Raw genomic sequence first — 27,986 nt, forward strand, 5'->3', positions numbered from 1 at the left:
AGACTGATAGAGAAGGCCCTACAAGACATGCAGGTTACCCAGATAAACTACTCTATGCCCCTATCATTTATAATCCTGCCATCAAAATTAACTCCTACTACAGTGTTTTGACAAATAGGTCCCATCTATTGGGTCCATTTACCTGCTTCTAACTCTCGGGTAATAAAAGGGGAATCTATCCCGGGAGCTCAGACTGTTTATACAGACGGAGCAAGAGGGGGGTTTGCTGTTGTTTTTGATGAATCTCAAGTAATTCGACACCCTGTTCCTAGACTGTCTGCCCAAATATCAGAAGTTGAGGCTCTAATTATGGCCCTTAAACTATACAATTCCATCCCACTTGATGTGTATACTGATAGTCTCTATGTTGCTAATTTAGCCTCAGTTATTGAGGCAACCCCTTATATTGGCAGACAATCTACTATCATGGAACAATTACAAACGGATCAACTCTTTAGCTCCATGCTAAATTCCATCTAAATGCACAATCCTTACGCTTCTGTGCGGGGTGCTCACGTGATCAGACTCTACAAATTGTTTTCTTATGCCCAGTGTGTGCTCCATTCATTCATTCCCCTAGTCTAAGTGTTAATCCTAGAGGCTTACACACCAATGATGTCTGGCAAACTGATGTTACCCACTTCTGGCAAACAATAGAGGGAGAATCAGATATTACTATTCAGTTTACTTCCAATGGAAAACAGCAGCCAGATTGGACTTAAGGATATCTCTGGGGGCTGCGTATTTACACCCCCGGACAGTACAATCCTGGCCTGCTTTTTCGGCTTAAATTGACCACAGAACAGCCTACTGGAAGTTTAATAGGACCCAATCAGGTGCTCGGAGATCAAAAGGCCCCATCTGGACCCAAACAGCCTATAGCCCCAACAATAAAACCTTCCCCCAGCGGTCAAACAATAACTGTGGGCTATCAAACCTTTGATTGTGCCCCTGGGCCCATACACCCTGGAACTGGAGATCGTCTTTTTGATTTGATCCAAGGAGCCTTTTTCGCTCTCAATGCCACTAGTCCTAACAGGACCCAAGATTGCTGGCTATGCTTGACCTCCAGGCCGCCCTATTATGAAGGGGTAGTAATACTGTCTAAATTATCCTCTAATACCACTGTAGATCTTAAATGTTATTCTCTACCCAGCTATAAGATTTAACAGCCATGGCCAAGTCAATTACTGCTTTGGAAAAGTCCCTCACCTCCCTCTCAGAAGTTGTGTTACAAAATAGGAGGGGACTAGATTTATTATTCCTAAGGGAAGGAGGACTATGTGTAGCCTTAAAGGAACAGTGTTGTTTTTATGCAGATCATACTGGGGTAATCCGTGAAACTATGGAAAAGGTCACGGAAAGATTGGCTAAAAGACAAAAGGAGTTTGAAGCACAACAAGGATGGTTTGAACAGTGGTTTAAAAATACCCCATGGTTAACTCCTTTGATATCCACTGTAATGGGACCGCTTTTCGGTCTCCTCCTTATGGCTGCTGTAGGCCCCTGCCTAGGTAAGAGAATGACACAATTTATTAAAGACCAAATTAACATTCTGACTTCTAAGCCAATACAGATCCATTATCAACGCCTGCAGACCAAGGATGATCTTGCTGAAGTTTGTCTCCGACCAATTCGAAGATGATTTTTCTACAATGATCCCTGCTTCATGCCTTCCTCCTTTTGCCCCCTTTTTCTTCTTTATTTTTACTCTATGCCTTGTTGAACCGGAACCAATTAAAGACCCAATAATGACTGGCTGAATAGATACCACTGAACGCCTTGGCAACAACAAGCTGATCTTGTAGTACCCAGAGACGGGTAACTTTCACGCTTGCACTGCAACCTAAGACAGGGGAATGGGGCCTCCCCAAAGACGGGTAAGCAGTGTAGGGGCAGTGAACGACCTAAGACAGGGGCTACTTGATTCCCTTTGACGTGCAACAAACAAAAGGGGGGGAACTGCTGGCACGGATTCCCCCCGGCCCCCAGGGCTTGGATCCAGCCCTGATTTTTGTGCATGTCAAAGAGGCCAGCTCACAAGACCTTGAAGGAGCTCACAAGGCCTTGAAAGATTTGTGGTGTCTGTTTTCATATTCAGCCAACAACGGTCATGTGGGAACGTCCTGACCTGTTTGGGTCTGATAAGGTTCCTGGTTGAAGGCTTAGTATGAGTAATGGCATTTCACCTCAAGTCTGGCTTGCACAGATTACCCGTGCCTTTCTTTTAGGGTGTTACCAACTTGTTTGTCGTTATATTTCTATACAGCCACAGTTCAGCCTCAGCTATCCCCCTTCGTCCACCATCGTCACGATACAGGATGCGAGGCAAGGCACTGCACTTGAGTGATCCTTGAAGTGGACCTCAAGGAGAGCATGTCCTATTGCATGCGGGTTAGACGCGTCCACGCCCCGTCCCACGAGAAAAGCGTCGGCTGATATGGTCTCAGATCTGGGGAAGGGCCCTCCTTGGGCCTGAGCCATACTCTGCAGCCACTTATGCACAGTGGGATAGGACCTCTACTCTCGCCTGTATTGTTTTTAGAAAACAAAAGGGGGAACTGTAGTGAGCCGTTTCTGCGGACTGCGGTCGCCATTACAAGATGGCGCTGGCTCGACTGTGGTTTGTGACAAACAACTCCTTAATTGGGAGAGTTGGTGCGTGGTTTTCTAACACCCTATGAGAAAGCTCCACGTGGCAGCTTCGCATTGGGGCTTGAGATGCTTTATTAAGGCTGGTAGGAGCATTCGGGTAGAGGAAGATGAAGAAGAGGATGATGAAGAAGAGAGTAGAGTGGAAGAGATCTCGAGAACCAGAATAAACGACTGGAAGAAGATTCCCGGTGTTGCGTCTTCCTTGCGGGCAAGGGGGTCGCGACAACAAGAGATCTGTCTTTTTCTTCCCACACATACAACTAGAATATATGAGGACGCGGTATGAAGGCAGCCATCTGTAAGTACAGAGTGCTCATCAGGACCTCAGTCAGCAAGAACCCTGATCCTGGACTTCCTTATCTTCAGAACTGTAAGAGTAAATTTCTGTTGGTTGACCATCAGTATGTGGTATTACGTTATGGCATCCTTAGCTGACTACTACATGCTTATGTTCTAGTATTTTTTTCTAACTGTACCTTAGAATGATGATCACTGGATAATGGATAAGAGAAGATTCCAAGTACCTGAAGAATGGTACTCAGAAACCCCAAGGAGTTTCTTCTTATAGCTCTCCTCTCCTTTGTTTAGCTTTTTTTTTTTTTTGGTTGTTGTTGTTGTTGTTCTTGTTGTTTATGATAGAATCTTGGTGACAGTTTTACATTGAATTGTTGTCTGAGCAGGGTCTGTTCATTTCTCATGTTAGAAAATATTATTTTACTGATTAATTTCAGACATCCTTTTGTTTTTAAGTAGGATATATTTACTGCTTGGTGTTAAGCTTTTCTTTATTATATCTGAAAGAGCAGCTGTCTAACCAGTTGGATACTTGAATCTGTTTCCCTAATGCTGTTTCTATATATAGCTAGTTGACTCATTTATAGTCCTTTATTTAATGATAGCTTTCAACTATAAATTACTCCTCAAATAAACTTTTTAAGACCAATTCTTAAAGACCTACAAATTATGATTATATTTTTAAAATGGAATTTTATTAAAATTGGCACCTTGTTAAGAGTCACATCGGCAGTTTAACATAGAAATAGAATGAAGTTGTTGTTGCTTTTAAAGATGAAAAATTTAGGATTGCTATTACGGAAATAAAATGTCATATGCTTAGGCATGTCACTTTATCTCTCTAAAAAGTTATTTTTTACTTTAAAAAGTTATTTGTTACTCAGCCTCCCTAAGATTCATTTTTCTTATTTTCAAATGGGAAGAAAGACTCCTTTGTAGAATTTATTCTGAGGTTAGAGGTCAAGGACATGATCCCCAGAGTGTCTGATACACCCCTGTGCACCAAAACTCAATATGAGTCTTATGATCCCAGCACTTGGATCTTTTCCATCATTGTATCTCACCTCACTCTTAATTATTTGCTGAAGGACAAGAGGGAGACAACTGAAGAGTGATTACAATTAAAGCCAGAATAAAGTACATCCAGAAATTGAGCTCTTTTTTTAAAATAAATTTTACTTTATTTATCTATTATTATTTTTTATTTTATTTATTTTGTTAGTTCTTTTTAGGCATACATGATGGCGGACACAACGTCTTTGTTTGTATGTGGTGCTAAGGATCGAACCCGGGCCGCACGCATGGCAGGTGAGCGCGCTACCACTTGAGCCACATCCCCAGCCCGAGAAATTGAGCTCTTGAGATGGTAATATTTATAACCAATTTCCCCCCATTCCTTTTCATGTTATTGACATGTTTTAAAAAGAAATTTTTTTGAAGAGCAGTTTTAGTTTCACCGCAGTAGTAAGTAGAAGATACAGAGATTTCCTGTTTACCCTGTACTCCACACATGCACATCCTCCCCTTTTATCAGTATCCCCCACCATAGTAGTGTATTTGATAATAATTGATGAACCATCCACACATAATTATCACCCAGAATTTATATTTCACATTAGGATTCACTCTTGGTTTTGTACATTCTGTGGGTTTGGACAAATGTATAACATACATCTACCATTAGAGTAGCATACAGAATGGATTCTCTTTCTGGAAGACGATTTCTATTTACATGAGAACCTTTGACTTTGTGTAGTGCATAGAACTTTTCTCTGATAGTGATTGTTGTTTTTAGAACACAAAGGAAACAAAAAAGTGCTTCTTAGAGCACTTTTTTGACTTGAGATTTGGTGTGCTTGGCAGTCATTGTGCCCACAGGCAGTGGCCATTGCATACTGCAGCCTGGGAGCCCAGTAGCATGGGGGAAAGATAGGTGAGGCTATTTTAAGCTATTTAAGACATCATTTTATGCCTTGCTGAGGGAAATTATATTTGAAATTCATTAAAATTGCAAAAAAGTGCTTGCATAGCAAGTAAATATTTAAAAAAATGGGAACATCTCCCTGTAACCAATTAAAGTTCTCTATTTAGCACATTTTCCATGAAGTCACATACCAAAGCAGAGATAGATTGAAAAGCCTTTCTGATATAAGGAGATATTAAGTATATCTTAGATTGTGAGGAAGAACTCTTGGCTTTCTTTTGGGGCTTCTCATTGGAAGAAGATATTTAAACAAACATCTGTATTTCACTCCCAGTATCAAATACTGAAGGTAACTTTTTTCCTGATAATAAAAAATTACTGTAAAAAACTAGGAAAAACTAAAAAGATGGAAGGAAACAATCCCAAATCACAGAGAAAACCTTTGATGGTTTGGTATGCTTTAACATTGCCAATCTTATCTTACTGTACTACTTGAAATTCCTCAGTGGTTCTCTATTCCAGGCTTCTTTCCTCCTCTTAGGCCTACTGAACTCCTGGCCTTACCAGAGCTTCCTTCCATGTCAGGAATTTCCTCTGTTAACCCTTGTTCATCCTGCAGATTGTAATTCAATCATCACACATTCACAGAATTCTCCCTTAAGCCTCCCAGACTCCCAATACCTATCCAAGTGCACACAGTTTTACCTGTTCTGTCGTATTATTATACCTTGAACTCTCTTTTTGTTTTTGTAAGAATATGACCTGTTTGTTAAATGCCAGTCTCTCAAATGAATGCCACCTCCAGGAGGGGGACACTGAGCCCATTTTGCTCTCCCCATTATCCACAGCACCTAGTACCATGACTGATTATAGCAAGTATACTAACACAGCTTTACCTCAGGTAAGTACCAGCTCTAGTCACATATCAGATTGTTTGAGAATAAGTTTTTAGACTTGTGAATTAGCTTACTAGGGCTGCCATAACAAAATATCACAGAATGGGTGACTTAACAGAAATTTTCTTCGAGTTCTGGAGGCTGGGAAATCTAAGATCAAGGTTTCAAAATAGAGGCCTCTGTATTTTGATTGCACATAACTGCCTCTTACTGAGTCTTCATATGGTCTTTCCTTTGTGAGCAAGCACCTAGTATCTTTCCATATATCTGCATTTTCTAGCTTCTTTCAAGACATCGATTAGATTGGATTAAGACTCATTCTAATGGGCCTCATTTTAACTCAAACACCTCTTTACAGGCCAAACACAATCAAATTCTCAACTTCAGAATATGAATTTTGGGAGATTGCAATTTAGCCCATAATAATGTCCAATGGCTGATTCCAAGCAGGTGAATAATTTAAGCTGATTGACATACATTGCTAAAGGCTTTCTAGGAAGGCTATGTACATTTATAATCCCACTAGTAAGGGATGATGGTTTCTGTCTCCCTGTACTCTTGTCAGTGTTGGAACCATTAAAAAACCTTTAAGCCAGTGGGGCAACCTGTAGTCCCAACTACTCAGGAGGTTGAGGCAGGGGGATCACTTAAGTCCAGGTGTTCAAGTCCAACTCAACCAACATAGCAAGACCCATCTGAAACAACACACACACACACACACACACACACACCCCTCATAAAACAAAATAAAAATAAACAAAAAACAACTTTTAAAAAGGGAAGCACGAAAGGTCAAATTGTATGTTAATTTATTTTATATAACCTTTGACTACTAATAAGAATAAACATTTGTACCATTTGTTATTTACCTTTTTCATTTTTAACATTCATTTATTCAATATATATTTGTTCATTCATGCTGTGAACAAGGCAAGGTGCTGGGAACCAGCAGAGTCAACACAGCTCTTGATGTTATGAAGCATATAGTCTAAAGGAATAGAGAAACACTGAACAAAATTATCCAAATTATTAATTACAGTTGTGATAACCACTCTTAGATGGGTGCCCATTATTAGGAGGCTACTATATAATATGAGTAAAAGATAGTGGTGACTTGGAATAAAGAAGTAATTAGTTTTGAGAGGTGAAATTACTGACTTAGCAACTGGATGATTCTATACTCCAAATTAGAGGGAGATTGGTAGATCAGGACTGGGGAGGAGATCTAAGATCTGTTAAAAGACAAAATTACAAAGTTCAGCTTAAAGATCTTAATTGGCTTTGTTTTCAATTCTAGAATTTGGCAACACTTCAATCCACAAAATAAACTATTTTGAAATGATAGTAATTTAACATCATCATAAAGATAAGAAAAGGAAGCAAAAGAAGAAAGAGAAAATATACTAATGAAAGCTCTACACTTTTACTCCATCCCTCCCCGATTCTGAATTTTTGATGTTCTATTTGACATCTTTCTATATTGCTTATCTCTCAGCATGGTATAGCTGTTATTATGTCAATTCTGTCTTTAAATTTTCATACTAAAGATATCAATGGTTTACACATCATCTTTAGCATATTAAAACATTCTGAATTTGTATAGTTACTTTTTCCTGAGTTTTATACCTTCCAATGTTTCCTTCTTACTCATTAAGACCTCTTTCTTTGGGTTTTAAGGAGATTTATTCTCTCAGCTTTTGTTTATCTGGAAATGTCTTCATCTCTCTTGCATTTATAAAGGAATGTTTTGCTGGTTAGGGTTGGCAGGATTTTTCTCTTGGTACTGTGAAAATCTTATGCCACCTATCCTAACCTGTAAGAAGTCGGCTCTTGGGTGAATTAGAATACCCTTATATGTCATTTTTTATTTTCTCTTGCTTACTTGAGAATTTTCTTTTTCTCTTTAAACTTTGAGAGCTTAATTATGTCATGGGGTAGACTTAATTGAGTTGAATCTGATTGGTGACCTCTAACCTTCCTATACCTGGATATTTGTATCATTCTCTGCATTTTGGAAGTTTTCTATTATTAAGCTTGCCATCCCTTTGAAGTCCTTCTTGAACCTGATAACTTGAATATTTGCTCAGTTAATGTCCCAATGTTCACATAAGCTTTCTTCATTCTTTCTTTTTTCTTCAGTAAAATATACTTCAACTGTATATTTTCAAATAGCCTGTTTTCAAACTCACTTATTATTTCATGGGGTAGATCTATTCTGAAATTGATGGCTCCTACAGCATTTTAAAATTTGCTTAGTGTAATTTTTAGCTAAGGATTCCTGCTTGACTTTAAAAAATTGTTTCTATCTGTTAAGCTTAATTATTAGAATTGAATCACTTCTATGCTCTCTCTCTTTTTATTCATTCTTTTTAGATGTACATGACAGTAGAGTATATTTTGACTATCATACATAGTCGGATCTATTTAGGATCCAATTCTTGTGGCTGTACATGACGTGGAGTTTCATTGGGGGTGTATTCATATATGAACATAGGAAAGTTATGTTTGATTCAATCTACTGTCTTTCCTATTCCCATTCCTCTACTTTTCCTTTGTTCCCCTTTATCTAATCTACTGAACTTCAATTTTTGTCCCCTCCCCACATTGTGTGTTAGCTAGCATTCACATATCAGGAAGAACATTTGACCTTTGGTTTTTTGGAACTGGCTTATTTCATTGAGTAAGTTAGCCTCCAGATCCATCCATTTTTCCGGCAAAAGTCATAAAGTCATTCTATTTTTTGACTGAGTAATATTCTATTGTGTATATGCACCACATTTTCTTTATTCATTCATCTGTTGAATGGCACCTAGGTTGGTTCCATAGATTAGATATTGTGAATTGAGCGGCAATAAACATTGGTATGGCTGCATACCCAAAGGACTTAAAATGCTGATTTTAAGTCCTTTGGGTATGTGCTGAGGAGTGAAATAACTGGGTCAAATGGTGGTTCCATTCCAAGTTTTCTGAGGAATACCCATACTGCTTTCCAGATGGTTGCACCAATTTGCAGTCCACCAGCAATGTATGAGTGGAACTTTCCTCCCACATCCTCACCAACATTTATCATTACCTTTATTCTTGATAATTGTAATTCTAACTGGAATGAGGTGGAATCTCAGTGTAGTTTTAATATATAGTTCTCTAATTGCTAGAGGTATTTAACAATTTTTCATTGTATTTCTTCTCCTGTGACATGCCTGTCTAGTTCCTTTGTCCATTTATTGATGGATTATTTGTTTTTTCTGGTGCTATGTTTTTTGAGTTCTTTGTATATCATGGAGATTAAAGCTCCATCTGAGATGCAGGTGGCAAAGATTTTCTCCCATTCTGTAGGTTCTTTCTTCAGGCTCTTGATTGTTTCCTTTGCTGTGAAGAAGCTTCTTAGTTTGATACCAGCCCATTTATTGATTCTTGATTTTACTTCTTGCACTTTAGGACTCTTGGTGAACAATTTGGTTCATAAGCTGACACGATGGAAAGTTGGGCCTATATTTTCTTCTAGTAGGCTCAGGGTCTCTGGTCTAATGTCTAAGTCCTTAATCCACTTTGAGTTGAGTTTTGTGAAGAGTGAGAGATAGGGGTCTAATTCCACTTTGTTACATACAGATTTCTAGTTTTCTATGCACCATTTGTTGAATGGTCTATCTTTTCTCCAATGTATGCTTATGCCACCTTTGTCTAGCATGAGATAACTATATTTATGTATCTTCTATTCTGTTCCATTGGTCTTCATGTCTACTTTGGTGCCAATACCATGATGTTTTTGTTACTATAGCTCTGTAGTGTCATTTAAGGTCTGGTATTGTGATTCCTCCTATTTCACTTTTCTTGATGATGATTGCTTTGACTATTCTGGTCCTCTTATTTTTCCAAATGATTTTAATAACTTCTTTTTCTATTTCTATGAAGAACACCATCTGAAGCTTGACAGGAATTGAATTGAGTTTGTATAGCACTTTTGATAGTATGGCTATTTTTTTAATATTTATTTTTTAAGTTGTAGTTCTATTATATAAGAGTATAAATTTTCAAAATAATCTTTATTTATTTATTTTTCTGTGGTGCTGAGGATCAAACCCAGGGCCTCACACATGCTAGGCAGTATGGCTATTTTGACTATATTAATTCTGCCTATCCAAGAACATCTTTCCATTTTCTTTTTTTTTCTTTAATTTTTTAGTTGTAGTTGGACACAATACCTTTATTTCACTTATTTTTTTATGTGGTTCTGAGGATTGAACCTAGGGTCTCGAATGTGCGGGGCGAACACTTTACTGCTGAGTCACAACCCCAGCCCCTCTTTCATTTTCTAAGGTCTTCTTCCATTTCTTTCTTTAGAGTTCTGTAGTTTTCATTGTAGAGGTCTTTCTCTTCTTTTGTTAGATTGAGTCCCACATATGTTTTTAGAGCTATGTGAATGGGATAGTTTTCCTAATTTCTCTTTCAGTTGATTTATCACTCATGTATAGAAACACAATTGATTTATGGACGTTAATTTTATATCCTGCTACTTTCCTGAATTCATTTATGAGTTCTAGAAGTTCTCTAGTTGGGTCTTCTAAAAATAGAATCATGTTGTTGGCAAATAGGGATAGTGTGAATTTTTCTTTTCCTATTCGTGTCCCTTTAATTTCTTTCTTCTGTTAAATTGTTCTAGCTGTAGTGTCCAGGACTGTGTTGAATAGACTGTAGAGGGCATCCTTGTCTTGTTTCAGTTTTTAGAGGAAATGCTTTCAATTATCCTCCATTTAGAATGATGTTGGCCTTGGGTATAACATACATGGCTTTTACAGTGTTGAGATATGTTCCTACTGTCCCTAGTCTTTCTAGTGTTTGAACATGAATGGATGCTCAGTTTTATCAAATGCTTTTTCTGTATCTATTGAGATGATCATGTGATTCTTGTCTTTAAGTCCATTGATGTGATGAATTTACATTTATTAATTTATGTATGTTGAACCAACATTGAATCCCTGACTTGATCATGGTGCACTATCATTTTAATATGCTTTTCATGTGATTTGCCAGTATTTCATTAAGAACTTTTGCATCTACGTTCATCAGGGATATTGGTCTGAAGTTTTCTTTCCTTAGTGTTTCTTTGTCCGGTTTTAGTATCAGGGTGATCCTGGATTCATAGAATTAGTTCCTTTTTTATTTCATGGAATAATTTGAGGAGGATTGGTGTTAGTTCTTCTTTGAAGGTCTCGTAGAACTTGGCTGAGAATCTGTTTGGTCCTAGGCTTTTCTTTGTTGGTTGGCTTTTGATGGTAGGCTTTAATTTTGCTTGAAATTGATGTGTTTAAATTTTCTATATCCTCTGGATTCAATTTGGGTAGGTCATATGTCTCTAAAAATTTGTTGATCTTCAAGATTTTCTATTATATTAGAGTATAAATTTTCAAAATAATTTCTGATTATCATCTGTATTTCAATGGTGTCCATCATGATACTTTCTATTTCATCACAAATTTTAGTTATTTGAAGTGTCTCTCTTTCACTTCATTACCTTGGATAAGGGTTTATCAATTGGATTTATTTTTTTTCAAAGAATCAAACTTTTGGTCAATTTTTTGATTTTTTTTTGTTTTTCATTGATTTTAGCTCTGATTTTAATTATTTCCTTTCTTCTACTGCTTTTGGTGTTTTTTTTCTTTTTTTCTATAGCTTTGAGATGTAATGTTAGGTTATTTATTTGGTAACTTTCTGTCCTTTTAATGAGTTATCCCAATGCATTGGTCATTCCTTTTAGAACTGCTCTCATAGTGTCCCAGAGATTTTGATATGTTGTATTACTATTCTCATTTACCTCTAAGTATTTTTTTATTTCATCCTGATTTATTCTGCTATACATTGGTCATTTAGTAGCTTATTGTTTAGTCTCCAGATGTTAGAGTGCTGCAGTACGGCTGGGCAAAATAACCGGGAGGTGACAAGCAACTTGAAGGTTGAACCGGGAACTGCTTTATTGCGGAGCAGCAGAGGTATATATATCTAACTGATTACACACAGCTTGACTTAATTAGCATTATCCAGATACAGCAGTCAGCCAATAAGGAATCCCCACCATCTTGATGGCTCGATGGCGTTGCCTCACAAACCACCCCTCCTGGCAAACTGCCAGGTGCCATCTTGACTTGGTCATAGCCTCAACATTAGAGTAACTTCCATTTTATTTATTTAGTTTTTGTACTGGAGATTGAATGCAGGGGCACTCAACCACTGATCCACAACCTAGCCCTTTTTGTGTTTTATTTAGAGACAGGGTCTCACTGAGTTGCTTAGCACCTTACTTTTGCTGAGGCTGACTTTGAATGTAGGATTCTTCTGTCTTAGCCTCCTGGACCACTGGGATTACAAGTGTGTGTCACTGCACCTGGCTCTATTTTTATTTTATCATTGGTTTCTAATTTCATTGCATTATGATTAATAGAATGTATTAAATTATCTCTAATTTTTTTTTGTATTTGCTAAGAGTTGCTTTGTGGCTTAAGATATGGTCTATTTTAGAGAAGGATTCATATGCTGCTGATAAGAAAGTATATTTAGATATTGATGAATGACATATTCTATATATGTCTGTTATATCTAACTTATTAGTTGTATTTTTTAGTTCTATAGCTTCTTTATTTATTTTTTGTTTGCAGGATATATCCAATGATAAGAGAGATGTGTTAAAATTACCCAGTATTATTGTATTATGGTCTATGTGATTCTTGAAATTGAGAAGGGTTTGTTTGATGTATGTAAATGCTCCATTGTTTGGGGCATAAATATTTATGATTGTTATGTCTTATTGATATATAATTCCCTCAAGCAATATGAAATGTCCTTTTTTGTCTCTTCTGATTAACTTTGGCTAAATCCACTTTATCTGATATGAGGATAAAAATCCTGCTTATTTATGAGATTCATGTGAATGATGTTTTTCCCCATCCTTTTACTTTTAATCTTTGAATATCTTTGCCTTTGAGGTGAGTCTTTTGGAGACATCATATTTTTGAATCTTGTTTTTAAATCCAATCTGCAAGTCTGTGTCTTTTGATTGAAGAGTTTAGGCCATTTACATTCAATGTTGTTATTGAGAAATGATTTTTTATTCTGTGTTATTTTGATTTATTCCTGGTTTTTAATTTGAATTAGTTTCTCCTTTGGTTGACTATTTTTCTAGTTTAATCCCTTTGTTGGTTTTCACTTTTATCTTTATTTTATATATTTATTTTTTTTTTTATTTTTATGTGGTTCTGGATATTGATCCCAGTGTTTCACGCATGCTAGGCAAGCGCTCTACTGCTGAGTCACAATCCTGGCCCATCTAGTTGTGAATTCTATTATTTATCATGGAAAATTTTTATTTCAACATCAATTCTGAAGTTTCATTTTGCTAGGAATAGTATCATTGGCTGGCCTCCATTTTATTTCAGAGCTTGATATATGTTATTCCAAGACCTCTTAGTTTTGAGGGTCTGAGTTGAGAAATTAGATGAGATCCAGAGTGGTTTCCGTCTAAATGTAACTTGTCATTTTATTGTATGACAGCCTTCAAAATTCCATCATTATTCTATAGGGCATGTGCCTTGGTCGGGATCTGTTCTAATTATGTATATTTGGGGTCCTGTAACCCCCTGTATCTGATTTTCTATTTCATTCTTTAGGTTTTGGAAATTTTCTGATATTATTTCATTGAAAAGAGTGTGCATTCCTTTGGTTTGTATCTCTGAGCCTTCATCTATCCCAATAAATCTTAAATCTGTTCTTTTCAGGTTATCCCATATTTCTTAGAAGTTCTGTTCATGGTTTCTTAACATCTTTCCTCCATGGTGAAGTTTATTTTCAAGATTTGTATTTTGTCCTCATTGTCTGAAGCTCTGTCTTCCAAGTGGTCTAGTCTATTGGTGATGTTTTCCATTAAAATTTTAAGTTGGTTTAGTGATTCCTTCATTTTGAGGATTTCTGCTTAATCATTTTTTCAGAACCTCTATCTCTTTATTTAAGTGACATTTTGTTTCCTGTATTTTCTCTTATTTCTTTCTTTTTTTTTTTTTTTAAGAGAGAGTGAGAGAGGGGAGAGAGAGAGAGAGAGAGAGAGAGAATTTTTAATATTTATTTTTTTAGTTCTCGGCGGACACAACATCTTTGTTGGTATGTGGTGCTGAGGATCGAACCCGGGCCGCACGCATGCCAGGCGAGCGCGCTACCGCTTGAGCCACATCCCCAGCCCATCTCTTATTTCATTCCTTACATCATCCTTTACCTCAGAGATAAGTTTAGCTATTGTATTAGTCAAGGTTCTCTAGAGGAACAGAATCAACAGGAAGTATAATTATAAAAGGTGGACTTATTAGGTTAGCTTACATGATCAGAAGCTGGATGGTCCACTATGGCTGTCTGCAGACTTGAAAGCTGGAAGAACCAGTAGATGTACAGTCCAAGAAGCTGAAGCCCCAGAACAAGAGGGATCAATGGTGCTACTTGAGTCCAAGACCAAAGGCTTCTGGGGAATCCACTTTGGAAGAGTGAACAAGTGAGAGTATGCTTTCCTCAGACAATCACAGCAGTAATCAAGAACCCATTCAAGAAGAATGGAGCTTACATCTGCTCTTGCTTCTTTGTTCTTCCAACTTTTATTCCATCCAAGCCATCATCCTATTGATCGGTGCTGCTCATGCTTAGGGAGGGTCTCCATTTAAGTTGGCTATTCCACATGTCAATCATTCCTAGAATCACCGTCATTGACACACCCACAATCCTCCTAATCCTTGACATCTCTTATTCCAATCAAGTTGACAGTTCAAATTAACCATTACAACTATGTATATTCTAAACTGTTTCTCTGGCATTTCTTTCACTGTGGTGTTGATGGATTGTGTTATTGAAGTATCTTGGTGTGTTTGGGATGATTTGTTTCCTTGATTTTTCATGTTGTTTGTGCATCTACCCATCTAACAGTATGGATCTGAGGCAGTAAAATTTCTATCCTGTGGACTTAGAGTGTCCCTGAAGATTTTCAGTACCTCACTGTTTAGGGGGAGATAAATAATAACAACTAATGTAAAAATTAAACATAAAGCATTAAACCAAATAGTTCCTGTTAAAATATCTGCAATGTTGTCACAATAAAAATGATATGATCAATTATTGTCTACAATAAAAACAGTAAGTTTGCAAAAGTATTTACAATTTTTAATGGTGGATAGGGAGAGAACAAACAGACATAATATAGGATGTGATGATTATGAGAGATGAGGACAGAAGATTGAAGTAAAAAAAAATTAAAGGAAGAGTGAAAGAGAGAACAATAGAGTTGGCTGTTAGCAGAAGTAAAGAAAGAAAGAGAACAAAGGGAAACAGGTAATTGAGAGAAAAAAATATGTAAAGTAAAAATTTAAAAAATAAAAGAATACAAAACAAAGCTGAAATATACTAATCAAATATTAATCCTTAAAAAAACTGATCCATGAAAAATAACTGGTTTAAAAAGTGCTAGAAATTAGAACAAAAACAAATATGAATATGTATAAATGTTCATAACTATTAAGGTCACAATTAAGTAGAGAAAAGAAAAAAGGGAAAAAAAAGATCTGGATGAAAGTTAAAGAATTGTTTCCATTGAAGTTTAAAAGATTCTCAGCTTCCCTTCTCATTAGTGTTATTTTGAGTCATCTGGAGTATGATGCTTGTTCCACCTTCAGGATGAGGTTGCTATGGTGAGAGAGGTAATCCCGTAGGTGGAAGTCCTGGAGGCAGGGTTTAGACTTAGGTAGGCTCCAGGATCTTTGCTGAATGCCAATTGGTCTGGAGATATAAAATCCGCATACCTCCAGGGCCCAGCAATGACCAGTCCATGCTGAAAGACTATACCCCAGGGATCTCCCCTGGGTTCCACTTATATGATAGAGGAGCTAATTCTTAGGCAGCTTCTCAGCAAACTGGGTGGGAAAAAACTGCACATTTCCTGGTTTCAGATTCAGTTTCCAATCTCAATCTCTCCCACTCCCACCCTTTTGAATTTCTGGTCAGGCATATCTCTTCTACTCAGTCCTGTATTAGTAACTGTATTAGAGGGAAAGGGGGAGTGGAGAGCTGGGTGGATTTCCATGACCAGTTATCCCTGTGTAAACCTCACTCCATGTTTAATTTTCTTTTGTTACTTAGGCACACACTATGTCATTCACTGTGGTTTTGCCAGGCCTGTATTTCAGACTAGATTTGGGTTTGCCAGGAATCAGCTCCCTCAGCTACACACCACTGGGAGAGATGTGGTTTCTTTCCCCTACAAGGATATTGTGCAGTGCACTTTTCCGTTTAGTCAGGCAGTGTTTTTGATCTCTAAACTTCTCCTTACCAGATAGGCTTTAGCCCTCCCCAAAATGTGGGTTGCTTTAATTCCATTATCCCTCTACTGTGCTCTGGCTGGTGCTTCTGGCTGTGGAAGCTGCTATGGCCCTGAGTATTTCTTCTTTACTACATCTAACCTCCTGAGTTCCTAGTCCACTTTAAGTGTCCAGTATTAAATTCCAGTAGAGTCTCCCCCTTTTTTTTCTTTCACTCACCTTGCTTAAAAGTTGCTTGCCTGCCTTCTTGGTTTCATGCTACAGAGCAGCCAGGAAACTTACCTTCTCTATTCTGCCATCTCGAATCCCTGCATCCCTCTACTTTGTTCATGGGGGTCCCCTCTGGCTGGTGCTGCCAGTGGTGGCAGCAGTGGTGGCATGGGCGATTTCTTATTTATTTTATTATATCCAACCTCTTGAGTTCTTGGTCTGCTTTGAATTCCAGAACTAATTCCCAGTAAAGTATTCCTCACCTTTTTTCCCCCACCCAGTTTGCTGAGAAGCTGCCTATCTGCTTTCTTGGTTTAATGACACTGAGCATCCAGGAAAGTGACCTCCTCTACTCTGCCACCTTAAAACCTCTCTATTTTTATCCACTGTGTTCTCTTCAAACTCATCGAGTTTCTTTAAAACAGTTGTTTTAAGTTTTCCATCTGTCCATATTGGTTACTATATGGTCAATTTCTAGCACTTCATTTTGACTGCTAGTCCAGGTCATGGTTCTCTGACAGTTTTGATTCTTACTGGTGTGCAACGTTTTCTGCACATTAAAGGATTAGGTGTTTATTTCAATTTTATAAGTTCATTTTATTTGTGCTTTTCTTTCTTGAAACTAAGCAAACTGCTTATTTTGTCTGAACCCATAATCACTTTCATTATTTTGGCCTTACCCTAAATCCAGGTTTACCACCAGTCCAATGTTGGTATATCATTACTGTTCCAGCACTAGAGAGTGATCCAAGCCTTGATGTGCCCCTAATCCACAGTTGACATATTGTAAAGCATGAATCAAGGGAGCATGTGAAAAGGTCTATCTTTCCAAGCTCCTCCCTGGACTGAGGGAAGACCCAGAATTTTCACCCACAGGCACTGGTCTAAGGTCAGGTACTTTGGAGGGACCAGCCTCAGGCTCCTATGCTGCAACTTGTTGCTTGCCTCCCTTTTCTTTCCCCAAGTGGAAATTTAGTCTTTCTATGTTGTGCTGCTAGAATTTGGGGAGAAATCAGGCAGGCAGTCTCATGGCCGCCATAGCTATAATGCTGGGTCAACTCATGAGTCTTCAATCCCCGAAACCAGTGTAGCATGATTGAGGGGTCAAGGCTCACAGTACTGAGGGCTGCCTACTGCTGAGCTGGACTCATGGCCCAGGATGGATGCAACTAACAACAGGTCACACTGACTGAAACTGAAGTCTGGTAGATTGGGGCTATTCCAGAGGCTCTTGTCTATGGGCACTGGCCTGGAGGCCATCATGATTAGCCTGTTGTAAGATTTTACTAGCTTGGCAATGATTTCCAAGTCAAAGTCTGTAGTTACTACCCTTCCTACTACTAGTGAATCGGTTAACCTGAAAGGTTGGTGAAGATGGTCCATTGACTTCCAATTTTGACACTAAGATGGGTTGTACTGAATCTCATTGTATGGTTTGGACATGAGGTGTTCCCCCCAACACTGTTAATGCATAAATATTCAGAAGTAAATGGATTAAATTGTGAGAGCTATAAACTAATCAGCCCATCCTAGTACAAGTGGACCAACTGGGTGATAATTGTAGGCAGGTGGGGTGTGGCTAGAGGAGGTAGGTCACTGGCGGCAAGTTCTGGAAGGGTGCATCTGCTCTGCAGCCCCCTTCTCTCTCTCTCTCTCTCTCTCTCTCTCTCTCTCTCTATATATATATATATATATATATATATATATATATATATATATATATATATGTGATCTGCTTTCTAACCCCACCAAGAGATGAGCAGCTTTTCTCCACTGGGCCCATCCCCCATGATGTGCTGCCTCACCTTGGGCCCAGAGCAATGATATCAGACATATATGGACTAAGACCTTTGAAACTGTGAGCCCCAAATAAACTTTTCCTCATCTATGTTGTTTTTGACTGGTGTTTTGGTCACTGTGATATAACAGCTGTCTAAAAGACTCATAGCTACAAGGCCCTGTACAGTCTCAGGGGTGTACCAGAGCTTCTTGTCCATGTTGCAGCTGACAATGGTGATTCAAAACAAGTATCTGTCCTACTTAGGTTCAGGTCTCTACCTGATGCTGGGACAAGTCTAAAGATTCACTCTACAAGCTCTGGCCTAGGTATAGGAGCCTTTGGTTTCTGCCTGGTGCTGAGTCTCACTGTGATGGGACCTGGCACTGAGCTCCAGGAAAAAGTCCTGTACTGACTTTCATGTCTTATTCCCCAGAGGGCAGAATCTTGCTTCACCCTCTGTTGCATGATGGGTGGCTGCCTGGCTAACATGGACCCAGAGGTTTAACCCTTGAGTACTGGCCTGGGGAAAGGTGTTGTGGGATTTTTCCTAGCACTATGTTTTAAATCTAAGACCCCCAAGTGAGAGGTGTCTTTCTCTCCATGTTGCATGTTGCTTGGAGTTGGGTTAGAGGTGATGCAGGCAACTCTTCTCTTCCTGTCTTCTTTAATGTTGATTTCCATATTATTATACTTAAACCAGGCACTATGGTCTCCCACCTAACTTCCTTAGCTCTTATTAAGGTAGTCTGATATGTGAAAAGCTGTTCAAATTAGTGTGTTTTCAGAGAGATGATCACTGGTGGATCTTAGCTACCATCTTGCTCTACTTTTCTATTCAATAAAATGGAATTGGTATTCACATGGGATGAGCCAAGGAGGTTGATTTTTAAAGACAGAAAAGCTGAAAAAAGTAGAAACAGAACAAAATAAAGATTGGTCACTTCAAAGTTAATTTTCTTTTAAAGCATGAATGGGAAGATAGAACAATAGAAAAATGGTGATTTTTTTAACACTAAGTAACTTAGTGTTACTTTGATCACTTCTCTTGTGTAAGGATTAAAGCTTAGGGAACTTTATTATCAGGCTAACTGAAGCTAGCTTGTTTGGGAGATTTGGCTATCTTTTATGGCTCCTCTTATCTTTGGAGGTCTGATAAAAGAATAGTTTTTGTTTGATGACTTGGAACTTTAGTATGGGTCACAACATTTTGATTTTTAATCTGGTCTGGTAGGACCCAGTGTAGGATCTTAGTCCAAAACAGTAGCTTCTTGTACATTTTATTTACCAGTTCAGATTTGGGCAAGTCTGGCTAGGTACCTCTGGAGTACCCAGATAAGTTGAATAAGCATTTATACAGGGGAGAGGTCTGGGTTAATGTTAATGACAGAAATTAGAAAATTAGGTTACGGCCAAAAATTAAAACTCAGGAATGAGATATTTAGGGAAATAAATTAAGAAAGGAAAGGAAGGGGAGGAAGGTTAGTGTAGAACCTTGGCGGTAACTTCAACAGTTATGAGCTGTTGGAAGAAGTAAGCAAAAATATATAAATTACAGTGGCAGAAAGAACAAAGAGAAAGCAAGAGGGTATAGTGGTAGAAGGCAAGAGAAAAGAGTGTTTCCAAGAGGGCCCTCCAGGAAACCAAAGGATCACTCAATGTTAAGACTAAAAACAAAAAGTACAAAACATTTGGCAACATGAAGACCAGTGTACCAGTGCAAAAGCTATATAGGAATGGGTTAGGGAGCCTTATAGTCTATATCTGAATATCCTCCAAAGGTTGATATGTTGAAGACTTGGTTCTCAGTGCAGCAGTGTTCAGAAATGAAGCTTTTGATAAGTGATTGGATCATGAGTACTCTGATCTCATAAATGGATTAATCCACTGGTGGTGCCATAATTGAATGGACTAATGGGAAGTGGTGCAAACTGGAGAAGGTGGGGCCTAGTAGGATTATGTTTGTCACTGGGGGTATCCCTGGAAGAGTATATTTTGTCCTTGGCAAATATATACATATAATAAAAATATATAATATATATATTTTATATATATATATATATATATATATATATATATATATATATATATATATATATTCCTCCCCCCATTCACCCTTTCTGGGCTACCATGAGCTGAGCAGCTTTCCTCTACCACATCCTTCTGCCATGTTGTTCTGCCTCACCTCAGGCTTAGGGCAATGGAGTCAATAGTCCTTGAACTGAAATGTCTGAAACAATGCACTAAAATAAATTATTTCTCCTCAAAGTGAGGTCAAGAGGAAGAGATAAGGCTAGGCAAATAGGGAAATGTACCCTGGATGACTTCCTAAGAAGCAGAGCACAAATAGCAGCTGCAGGCTTTTGCTGAGAAATTTGAAAAAGGTTATTTTAAAATTGGGACATACATGACCTGGAGTCCACAACCTCTCCAAAGAAGGAAAAATGCATGATCAATATTTTGATTGGACTGGAGGCTGCATGAATGCCTCGTGGACACAGAGTATTTGACCCAGGATTGGGTAAGAAGCTTACTTTCTTAAATATATAGATCCTTATCAACCCTAGACAATACCCTAGCCATTGACTGAAAACCCTCTGAGGTCCCTTCCCAAGCATGAGAACTTTGCGTCACTTTGCTTTAATAAATTCCTTTTTTTTTTTTTTTTTTGGATACTGGGGATTTAATCCAGAGGCACTTTACTCTGAGCTATATCCCCAGCCATTTAAAATTTTTATTTTTAAGACAGGGTCTCACTAAGTTGCTTAGGGCCTTGCAAAGTTACTGAGGCTGGCCTTGAATTTGTAATTCCTACTGTCTCCGCCTCCCGAGCTGCTGGGATTATAGGCGTATGCCACTGTGCCTGTTTTTGCTTTAATAAATTATTATACTTTGTTTTCACCCCTTTCTGTCTGTGAATCTCATTCTTTGAATACGCAAGACAAAGAATCCACCTGACTTCATGCTCTGTGTTACATAAGTTGTTTTTCTCAGGTATTTTTTCATAGCAACAAAAACCTGACAAACTTGGAGCATGAGAAAAATTGAAAGAACATCATAATTCTTTCAAGAAGTTTGCTTCCTCTGAACTGTCTGTGCTTTGCTGATTTTCCAATTGTGATTTTTACATTGATTTCATTGTTTTATGAGATCTCTATGTATATGTTGAGATTATTTGTTAAACAGTATTATGGAGTCATTTAAAAAGTTTTTATCTGCTATTCAATCTTATGTAGCTTTTGGTACACATTAGCTTTATTTTTATGTAGTTAATTTTTTCCTCATGACTCTTCCAATGCACTTTTACTTAGAAATTACATATTTATCTTTATATTCTTTCTTTTTTATATTATTTCTTAAACATTTATGGTTTTACTGAAAATTTAAAAATAATTTTAGTATTTCTTTGGACATGTAAGTTTAAGGTTTGGGGCGCTTTGTTTTACTGTAATATTGATGGAATAGTAAACAATAAAGCTAGTCTTTGGATGTTCTAGTTAATATTTTAACCAACTGACTTTGTTGCCTCATTGTCAGAGAAAGCTCTAAATGAATAAGAAGATAAAATTTCAGTTAAACATGAGATTTGTTTAATTCATAGTTTGTTGACTTTCTGCCTTTGTGCTAATATTGTATATTTTCTTTATATTATACAAATTTTTAATTCTATATTCTCAGTTTCCTGTGCCTCCCAGAATTACACCATGTGACTGCCACCCTCCAAGGCATTCTCATAAGGATCAGAAGTTCCAAAACCATGCTCACATGTGACATTCTAGGAAATGCTCAGTAGATAGCTTATAGAGGGAGCCAGTGGAATAAGAACGCTCTCATTTTAAAATTCAAGAGTTTTCAGAATCCTTTGAATAGCAACTATACTTAAAACCAAACAGTCTTTCTCTTTGTTACGTAACAGAGCTAGTGCTTATTTAAGCCACTTCAGGAGAGGAAACCCAGAGGTTCTGTCATCTTCAAGTTTGAGGAGCACAGATTGAATTCCTCCTTCATTTATAGCTTACCAATGAGATTTTTGGAAATCACACTCAGTTTGTTATGGTAACTAATTTGAAAATAAATATTTTATAAGTTTTTAAATGTTATATTATAAAATTTACCTTAATGCAAAATTAAAAATTTAGAACATAGACAAATTCCTTCAAACTTTTTACAGTTTAACAGTCTATAGAATTTCTCAAGCTAGCTACAATAAACAGTGGGATTTGTTAGCATATTAAAAAAATGTATATACAGTATACCCAAGGTATTATCTCTAGTACCCCAGGACAAGAACGCCAAAATCTGTGGATACTAAAGTCCCTTACGTGACATGGTATTATATTTGCATATATTTTATACCACATCCTCCCTGGTACTTTAAATTATACCTAGAATATTTATAGTACTTAATACAATATAAGTGATAAATAAGTAGTATTATAGTGTATTGATTAGAGAACAAATGACAAGAAAAAAAATGGTACTTTTTTGGTAAGGACACCATTTTGTTTTCTGAATATTTTTGATCCTCACTTGGTTGAATCCACAGATACTAAACCTACAGGTAGGGAGGGTTAATTGTATTATCTTTTGTTTGGTGACCAAATGCATACTTATATGTAATTTTAAATTTCACATATTTGAGCATCAAAAGTAGCCAGAAACTACTTTTGTGACCTGGTCATGACCAACAATATTAAATTATTTCACTTTGATATTAAAAACCTCAATTTTGGATAATATTTTGAAAAATTTCACATTTTTGCTCCAAATGATGAAATCGGGAAGTATATTTCAGTATATTATGAATGTTTCTTGGATAATCTTTAGTCTTAATAAGGGAAAAACCAAATTGGAAATAATTATCAGAATACTTTTTCTTTTCACACTATTATGATCAATATTAGAGACATTCATGAGCATTAAATATGAATTTTGAGCAGATTAATACAAGTGATGGGTCTATGAAAATCATCTGGCAGCATATGTGTGAGCTAGAACAATTTTTAAGTTTCTCTTAACTTGTACCTAAGCTTCTTTGTTTTGTTTACTATCTTTGGCCAATGAATGGTTAAGGATGGAGTGAAAAATCTAAGTATAAGGAACAGTTTATATCATGGAGTAGCAGACACCACCGTGGTAAAAGGACACCTCCACAATGTTCAATTTGCAGGGCTGAGTCCTGCCATGTGACTGCCACTTGCCACTGCATAGGTTCACATAGGCATCCAAAGATCCCCAATGTTTACAGTTCAAATAGCAGGGAGGAGTTGGACTTTTACCTATTTATTTATTTTGTAGTATTGTATATTATGCTCAGGGGCACTCTACCACTGAGCCATATCTACAGCCCTTTTTAACTTTCTGAGACAAGGTCTTATGAAGTTGTTCAAGCTGACCTTGAATTTGGAATCCTCCTAACTCAGCTGTTGGAGTAGCTTGGGTTATAGGTATGTTCTACCTTGCCTCCCTTACCTGTTTATTTTTTAAAAATAGAAGCATATGTAGATGTCATTACCACTTATCTATGTCATTTTTGCCCAGTAATTCCTTTGAAAGACACTTCTTGACCATTGAAACTAAAGAAGTCCCCCTCCTCATAGTTCCCTTTCATATCATCTTATCATAGTGTATTATAATGCTGTGACAAAAATATCTGACAAGAATAACTTCCAGAATGAAAATTTATTTTGGACTTAGGGTTTTAGAGGTTTCGTTTGTAGATGGCCAGCTGTATTCTTCTGGGCTCAAGTGGTGAGGTAGAACATGATGGGGGAAGGGCCTGGAGGAGGAAAGCTCAAGACTGCCATGAAGCAGAAAGAAAGAGAGGTGCCAGGAACAAAAGTGCCCCCAGTGTCCTACTGCTTCCAGCCACACCCTACTTGCCTATAGTTATCACAGTGTTTCTTTTAAATTATTAGTCTTTCAAATGGATTAATTCACTGATGAGGTTATAGCTCTTATCATCTGTTCATGAGCTTTTGAGGGACACCGCATATTCAAATCATAACATAAAATTTTACATATCACCATCATTTATTTTCTTATTTCCTTTTAGACTTATTTATTGATAGTCTTTTCCCCTCCATCTAGGTAGAATATCTAGAAGGCAAAGTTTGTTCATTTAGTGCTGTATCTTCTGATTCTAGAAAAACAACATATTTTCAATCATTGAGTAAATGTGGACCCCTCACCACTACCTTCTATGTCTGCTGTACCCGGGCAACTTATAGGAGAATGCAACCCTTTTTGGATATCATAGCTCAACACTTCAATCTTTACACGGTCCTCCCATTAAAATTTAGTAGAAGCCAGATTACAATACCTATAATCTTAGTGACACTGGAGGCTAAGTCAGGAGGATTGCAAGTTTGATGCCAGCCTTGGAAATTTAACAGAACTCTCAGAAACTTAGTGAGACCCTATCTCAAAACAAAAATGAAAAATGACTGGGGATATAGCTCAGTGGTAAAATGCTCCTGGATCCAATCCCTAGTACTCTACTCCCCCACCCCCCAAAAAAAAATAGTACAAATTCTACTATTAATGTGAGCACGGGGAGATTAGAATCATTCCATGTGTGATCTAATTTTCCTTATTGAAAAGCTCCAGGAGACTATTAATTTCACTGTACTGTACATTCTTTAGCTTTGGTATGTCTGAGCACAAGAGTCATGGTCATGTGCAGGTTGGCATTCTTCTCAGACCAACAGTGATGCCCAGGACCCTGTATTCCTTCTCTTTATGACTGAAATCTTTGGCAATATGATGATTTGGGGTTATGATGATTTATTACTAGAAACTAAGAACTGGATATTGGCTACAGGGTCAGGGCTTTCCTCATGTCTGGTGGTTGGGAGCAACTGGTGTATCTTTTCCCTTTCCTGACCCTTCTCTTCCAGAGACCTGAGAGCAGAAAGGAGAGAAATGAGAGAGAGTGTCTGAGGATGGAGATAAGATCCTGCAAGAAGGTGGAGGAGGGAAGGAGCTCAGCCAAAAAAGAAAGTTAGAAGCCTAGTTTGAGAGGCATCTATGGCCCCCTTGGTTAAAAAGGGGCCTGAATAGTTCTTTATTTCTATGTCATGATGATAGGCGCCATTGGTTGTTTTGAGCCCAGTTCACCATTTCAGGAGGGCAGGATGGCAGCTGCAAAAGGGCATCCCAGATGCTGAGTGACAGAGGTGGGCGGTTGGAATGGGGCTCTTCAAGACGACTTGCGTCACCCTCCAACTGCTTCTGGCATCTTGCTGGAGTGTAATCTGATTTCTTGCCTTTTCATGGGAATAAAAGAATAAAAGGTCTTTTAATAGAGTAAAGTAATTTCTGAAAATGCAAACGAAGATTTTTAAAGAGCTACCCACGCATCTTCACCAACTCTTCTTCCATGACAACCTCGCAATTCATCTTAAATAAAAGTCATTGGTGTGACTCTTTAGGTTTGCTTCCTTTACTTCCTTTTAGAAGTAATTATGTAAGTATGTCTGATGGCCATCATTTAACGAGAACTGGTAATTACCATGCCAAGTATTATCCTTAATGCTTTAATGTATTACCTAAAATAATCCTTTCTACCCTGAAGTAGAACCTTGTGTTAGTCAGGGTTCTCCAGAAAGCCAGGACCAAAAGGATATACAGAGTGAACTATATGAGATGGATATCTTTGGGGAATTGGCTCATATGGCTATAGTGGCTGAGAAGTGTCATGACGGACTGTCTCCTAGTTGGAGAACCAGGGAAGTCAGTAGTGTGGCTCAGGCTAAGTCCAAAGGCCTCAGAACCTGGGAAGCTGCTGGTGCAACTTCTCACTTTTTGTTCCAAGGCTGAAGTCATGAGAACCTGAACACAGGGGATTGGTGCAGGTCCCTTATGCCATGAGCTGGAGAACTTAGAGTTCTGATGTCAAAGGGCTTGAGAAGGAGGATGTCCCAGTGCGCGTGCGAGAGAGAGAGAGAGAGAGAGAGAGAGAGAGAGAGAGAGAGAGAGAGGTTGCTTATCCTTTGCCTTTTGTTCTCTCTGGGCCTTCAGCCAATTGGATGGTGCCTACTCACATTAGGTAAGGGCAGATCCCCCCCACTCTGTCCAGTGACTCAAATGTCTTCCAGAAACACATGCACAGGTACCCCCAGAAGTAATACTTTATCAGCTATCTGGGTATCACTTCATCTAGTCACGTAGACACCGAATGTTAACCATCACAGACTTATTCTTCTGCTTGAGGAAACTGCAGTCTAGAAAAGTTCTATAGTTTGCTGGGAAGGTGGAAAAATTAGGGCCAGAACCACTCACTGTGTTGCTGGAGCTCTTGCTCCTCACTTGAGGCAAAACCTCCGTTTCTTGTTAGAAACAGGCCATGAGTCTGTAGGTGCATGATGTTCATGTGAATGGTGGGATGTTAGTGAGGAAATCAAAGTGAGGTAGGTTACCATTTTGAATACATGGTGAAGACTGATCACTTGAGGTCAGCTTTATTCTGAGCTCTCATTCTATCATATGAGATCATATTCTATCACTACTTTTTCTCTAGAAAAATGGGGATTGAAACTCTAATACTTTTTCCATTTACTCTTTGCCTCTGTCTTGGATCTTCAAATGCCCATGGGTAACTAGGTTCTCCATTTTGTGAAGAAGAAAATCTTCAATACTACTCAAAACTAGTATTGTAACTGATTGCTACTGCAAGATACCAACTTTTACATAGACAATAGAAAAAACATAAGAGAATAAACAGTGCAAGAAAAGTAAAATATCAATCATCTTGACTGGCATCATTTTTATTTTGACAAAACATGTACCTGCATTCATTTTGAACTGATATTTCCATGTGACTTTTTAAACACAGTACTATTCTTTTTCATATACATAATGAAAAATGAGTGCAGGCTATGATATGGTGACTTTTGCTTGCCCATTGCCACCATCAGTTGCCTGCCCTCTCTGTGCAGAAATCATGGGTAGGAGAGTTGTTTTCCTGCCTTGCAGGGTACTTTCCAGTCTTTCCAATCAAGTTTGAAATATGGGGACAGTTTGCTCTTCTACTTGATCCTTATAAAGGCCTGGAGAGGTGGCCCACCCATTGGGAAAGTTAGAAGCCTAGTTTGGTCTAGTGGACAACTGAGTCAGTAGCCACCTCCTACTTCAGCCTGGATACTGTGGCCTTTTCCTTTTTGTAGACTCTTGATGGAAGTACATGAAAACAATCATGCTCAGGAATTTTATAATTATGTCTCATCAAACTGGAATGAAGTCATTTTCAACACATGTTCAAGACCATAGTATGTAGAGGTGAGAGGGTTTCCTGAAAATGAATTTTTTTTTTGTATCACAAAACAATACCTCTTGAATAAAAAAAACTTGTTGAGAGCCACAGCCGAAGGGGCCCCAGCAAACTTCCAGCTGCCAGCAAACTTCCAGCTGCCAGCTGATGATTGGCTTACAGTGGCCCCAGCAACTTCTAGCTGATTGGCTCCTCTGCGGTGATGCTCATTGGGCTGTTTCCCCCGCCCTTTCAGACTATGAAGCTGCTCATTGGGGGACTTTTTTTGGCTCTGCCCACACGACCCAGCCAATCGGCCTCAAGAGCAGGAGGAGTGGGGGAGGTTGAGAGGCTTGTGAGAAGCCCGGTGGTGGCAGTTGGGCTCTGAGGGTTTTTCCTGAGGAGCTGTGTGATATGGTGTGTGGTTCTAAAAATAAAGTTCATTTCTTTTGACAAGTGGTTTCTGAATTGTGCCCAGCCAGACTGCGGCAAAAACTTTAAGAAAAAGAATAAAATTTAAATGTTGTTAGTCTAGTTATTCAGAGATAAACATAATAAATACCATGGTATATGCCTTTCCAGAATGTCATCTATGTGTTTACGTGTACCTACCTCTATATCAAACACTTTTTTCACTCTTTTC

At 38.0% G+C, this 27,986-nt stretch overlaps 1 protein-coding gene across 4 annotated transcripts in view; it reads left to right on the forward strand.

Annotated features, from left to right (window-relative positions):
• Nucleotides 1-27,986, forward strand: part of LOC308653126 (transmembrane protein 45A-like) — a 151,693-nt gene that overhangs the window by 44,065 nt on the left and 79,642 nt on the right. The window contains exon 5 of one of the 4 annotated variants that reach the window (XM_081301583.1): nt 2,920-3,025. The exons of the other annotated variants lie outside the window; for them this stretch is intronic. The gene's annotated coding sequence lies outside the window, so the exon portion shown is untranslated. The remainder of the gene's footprint in view (nt 1-2,919; nt 3,026-27,986) is intronic. 4 annotated transcript variants of the gene reach the window in all.

The sequence above is a fragment of the Spermophilus citellus genome (assembly GCF_964194105.1).
Source record: "Spermophilus citellus genome assembly, chromosome: 7".
Taxonomy (NCBI): Eukaryota; Metazoa; Chordata; class Mammalia; order Rodentia; family Sciuridae; genus Spermophilus; species Spermophilus citellus.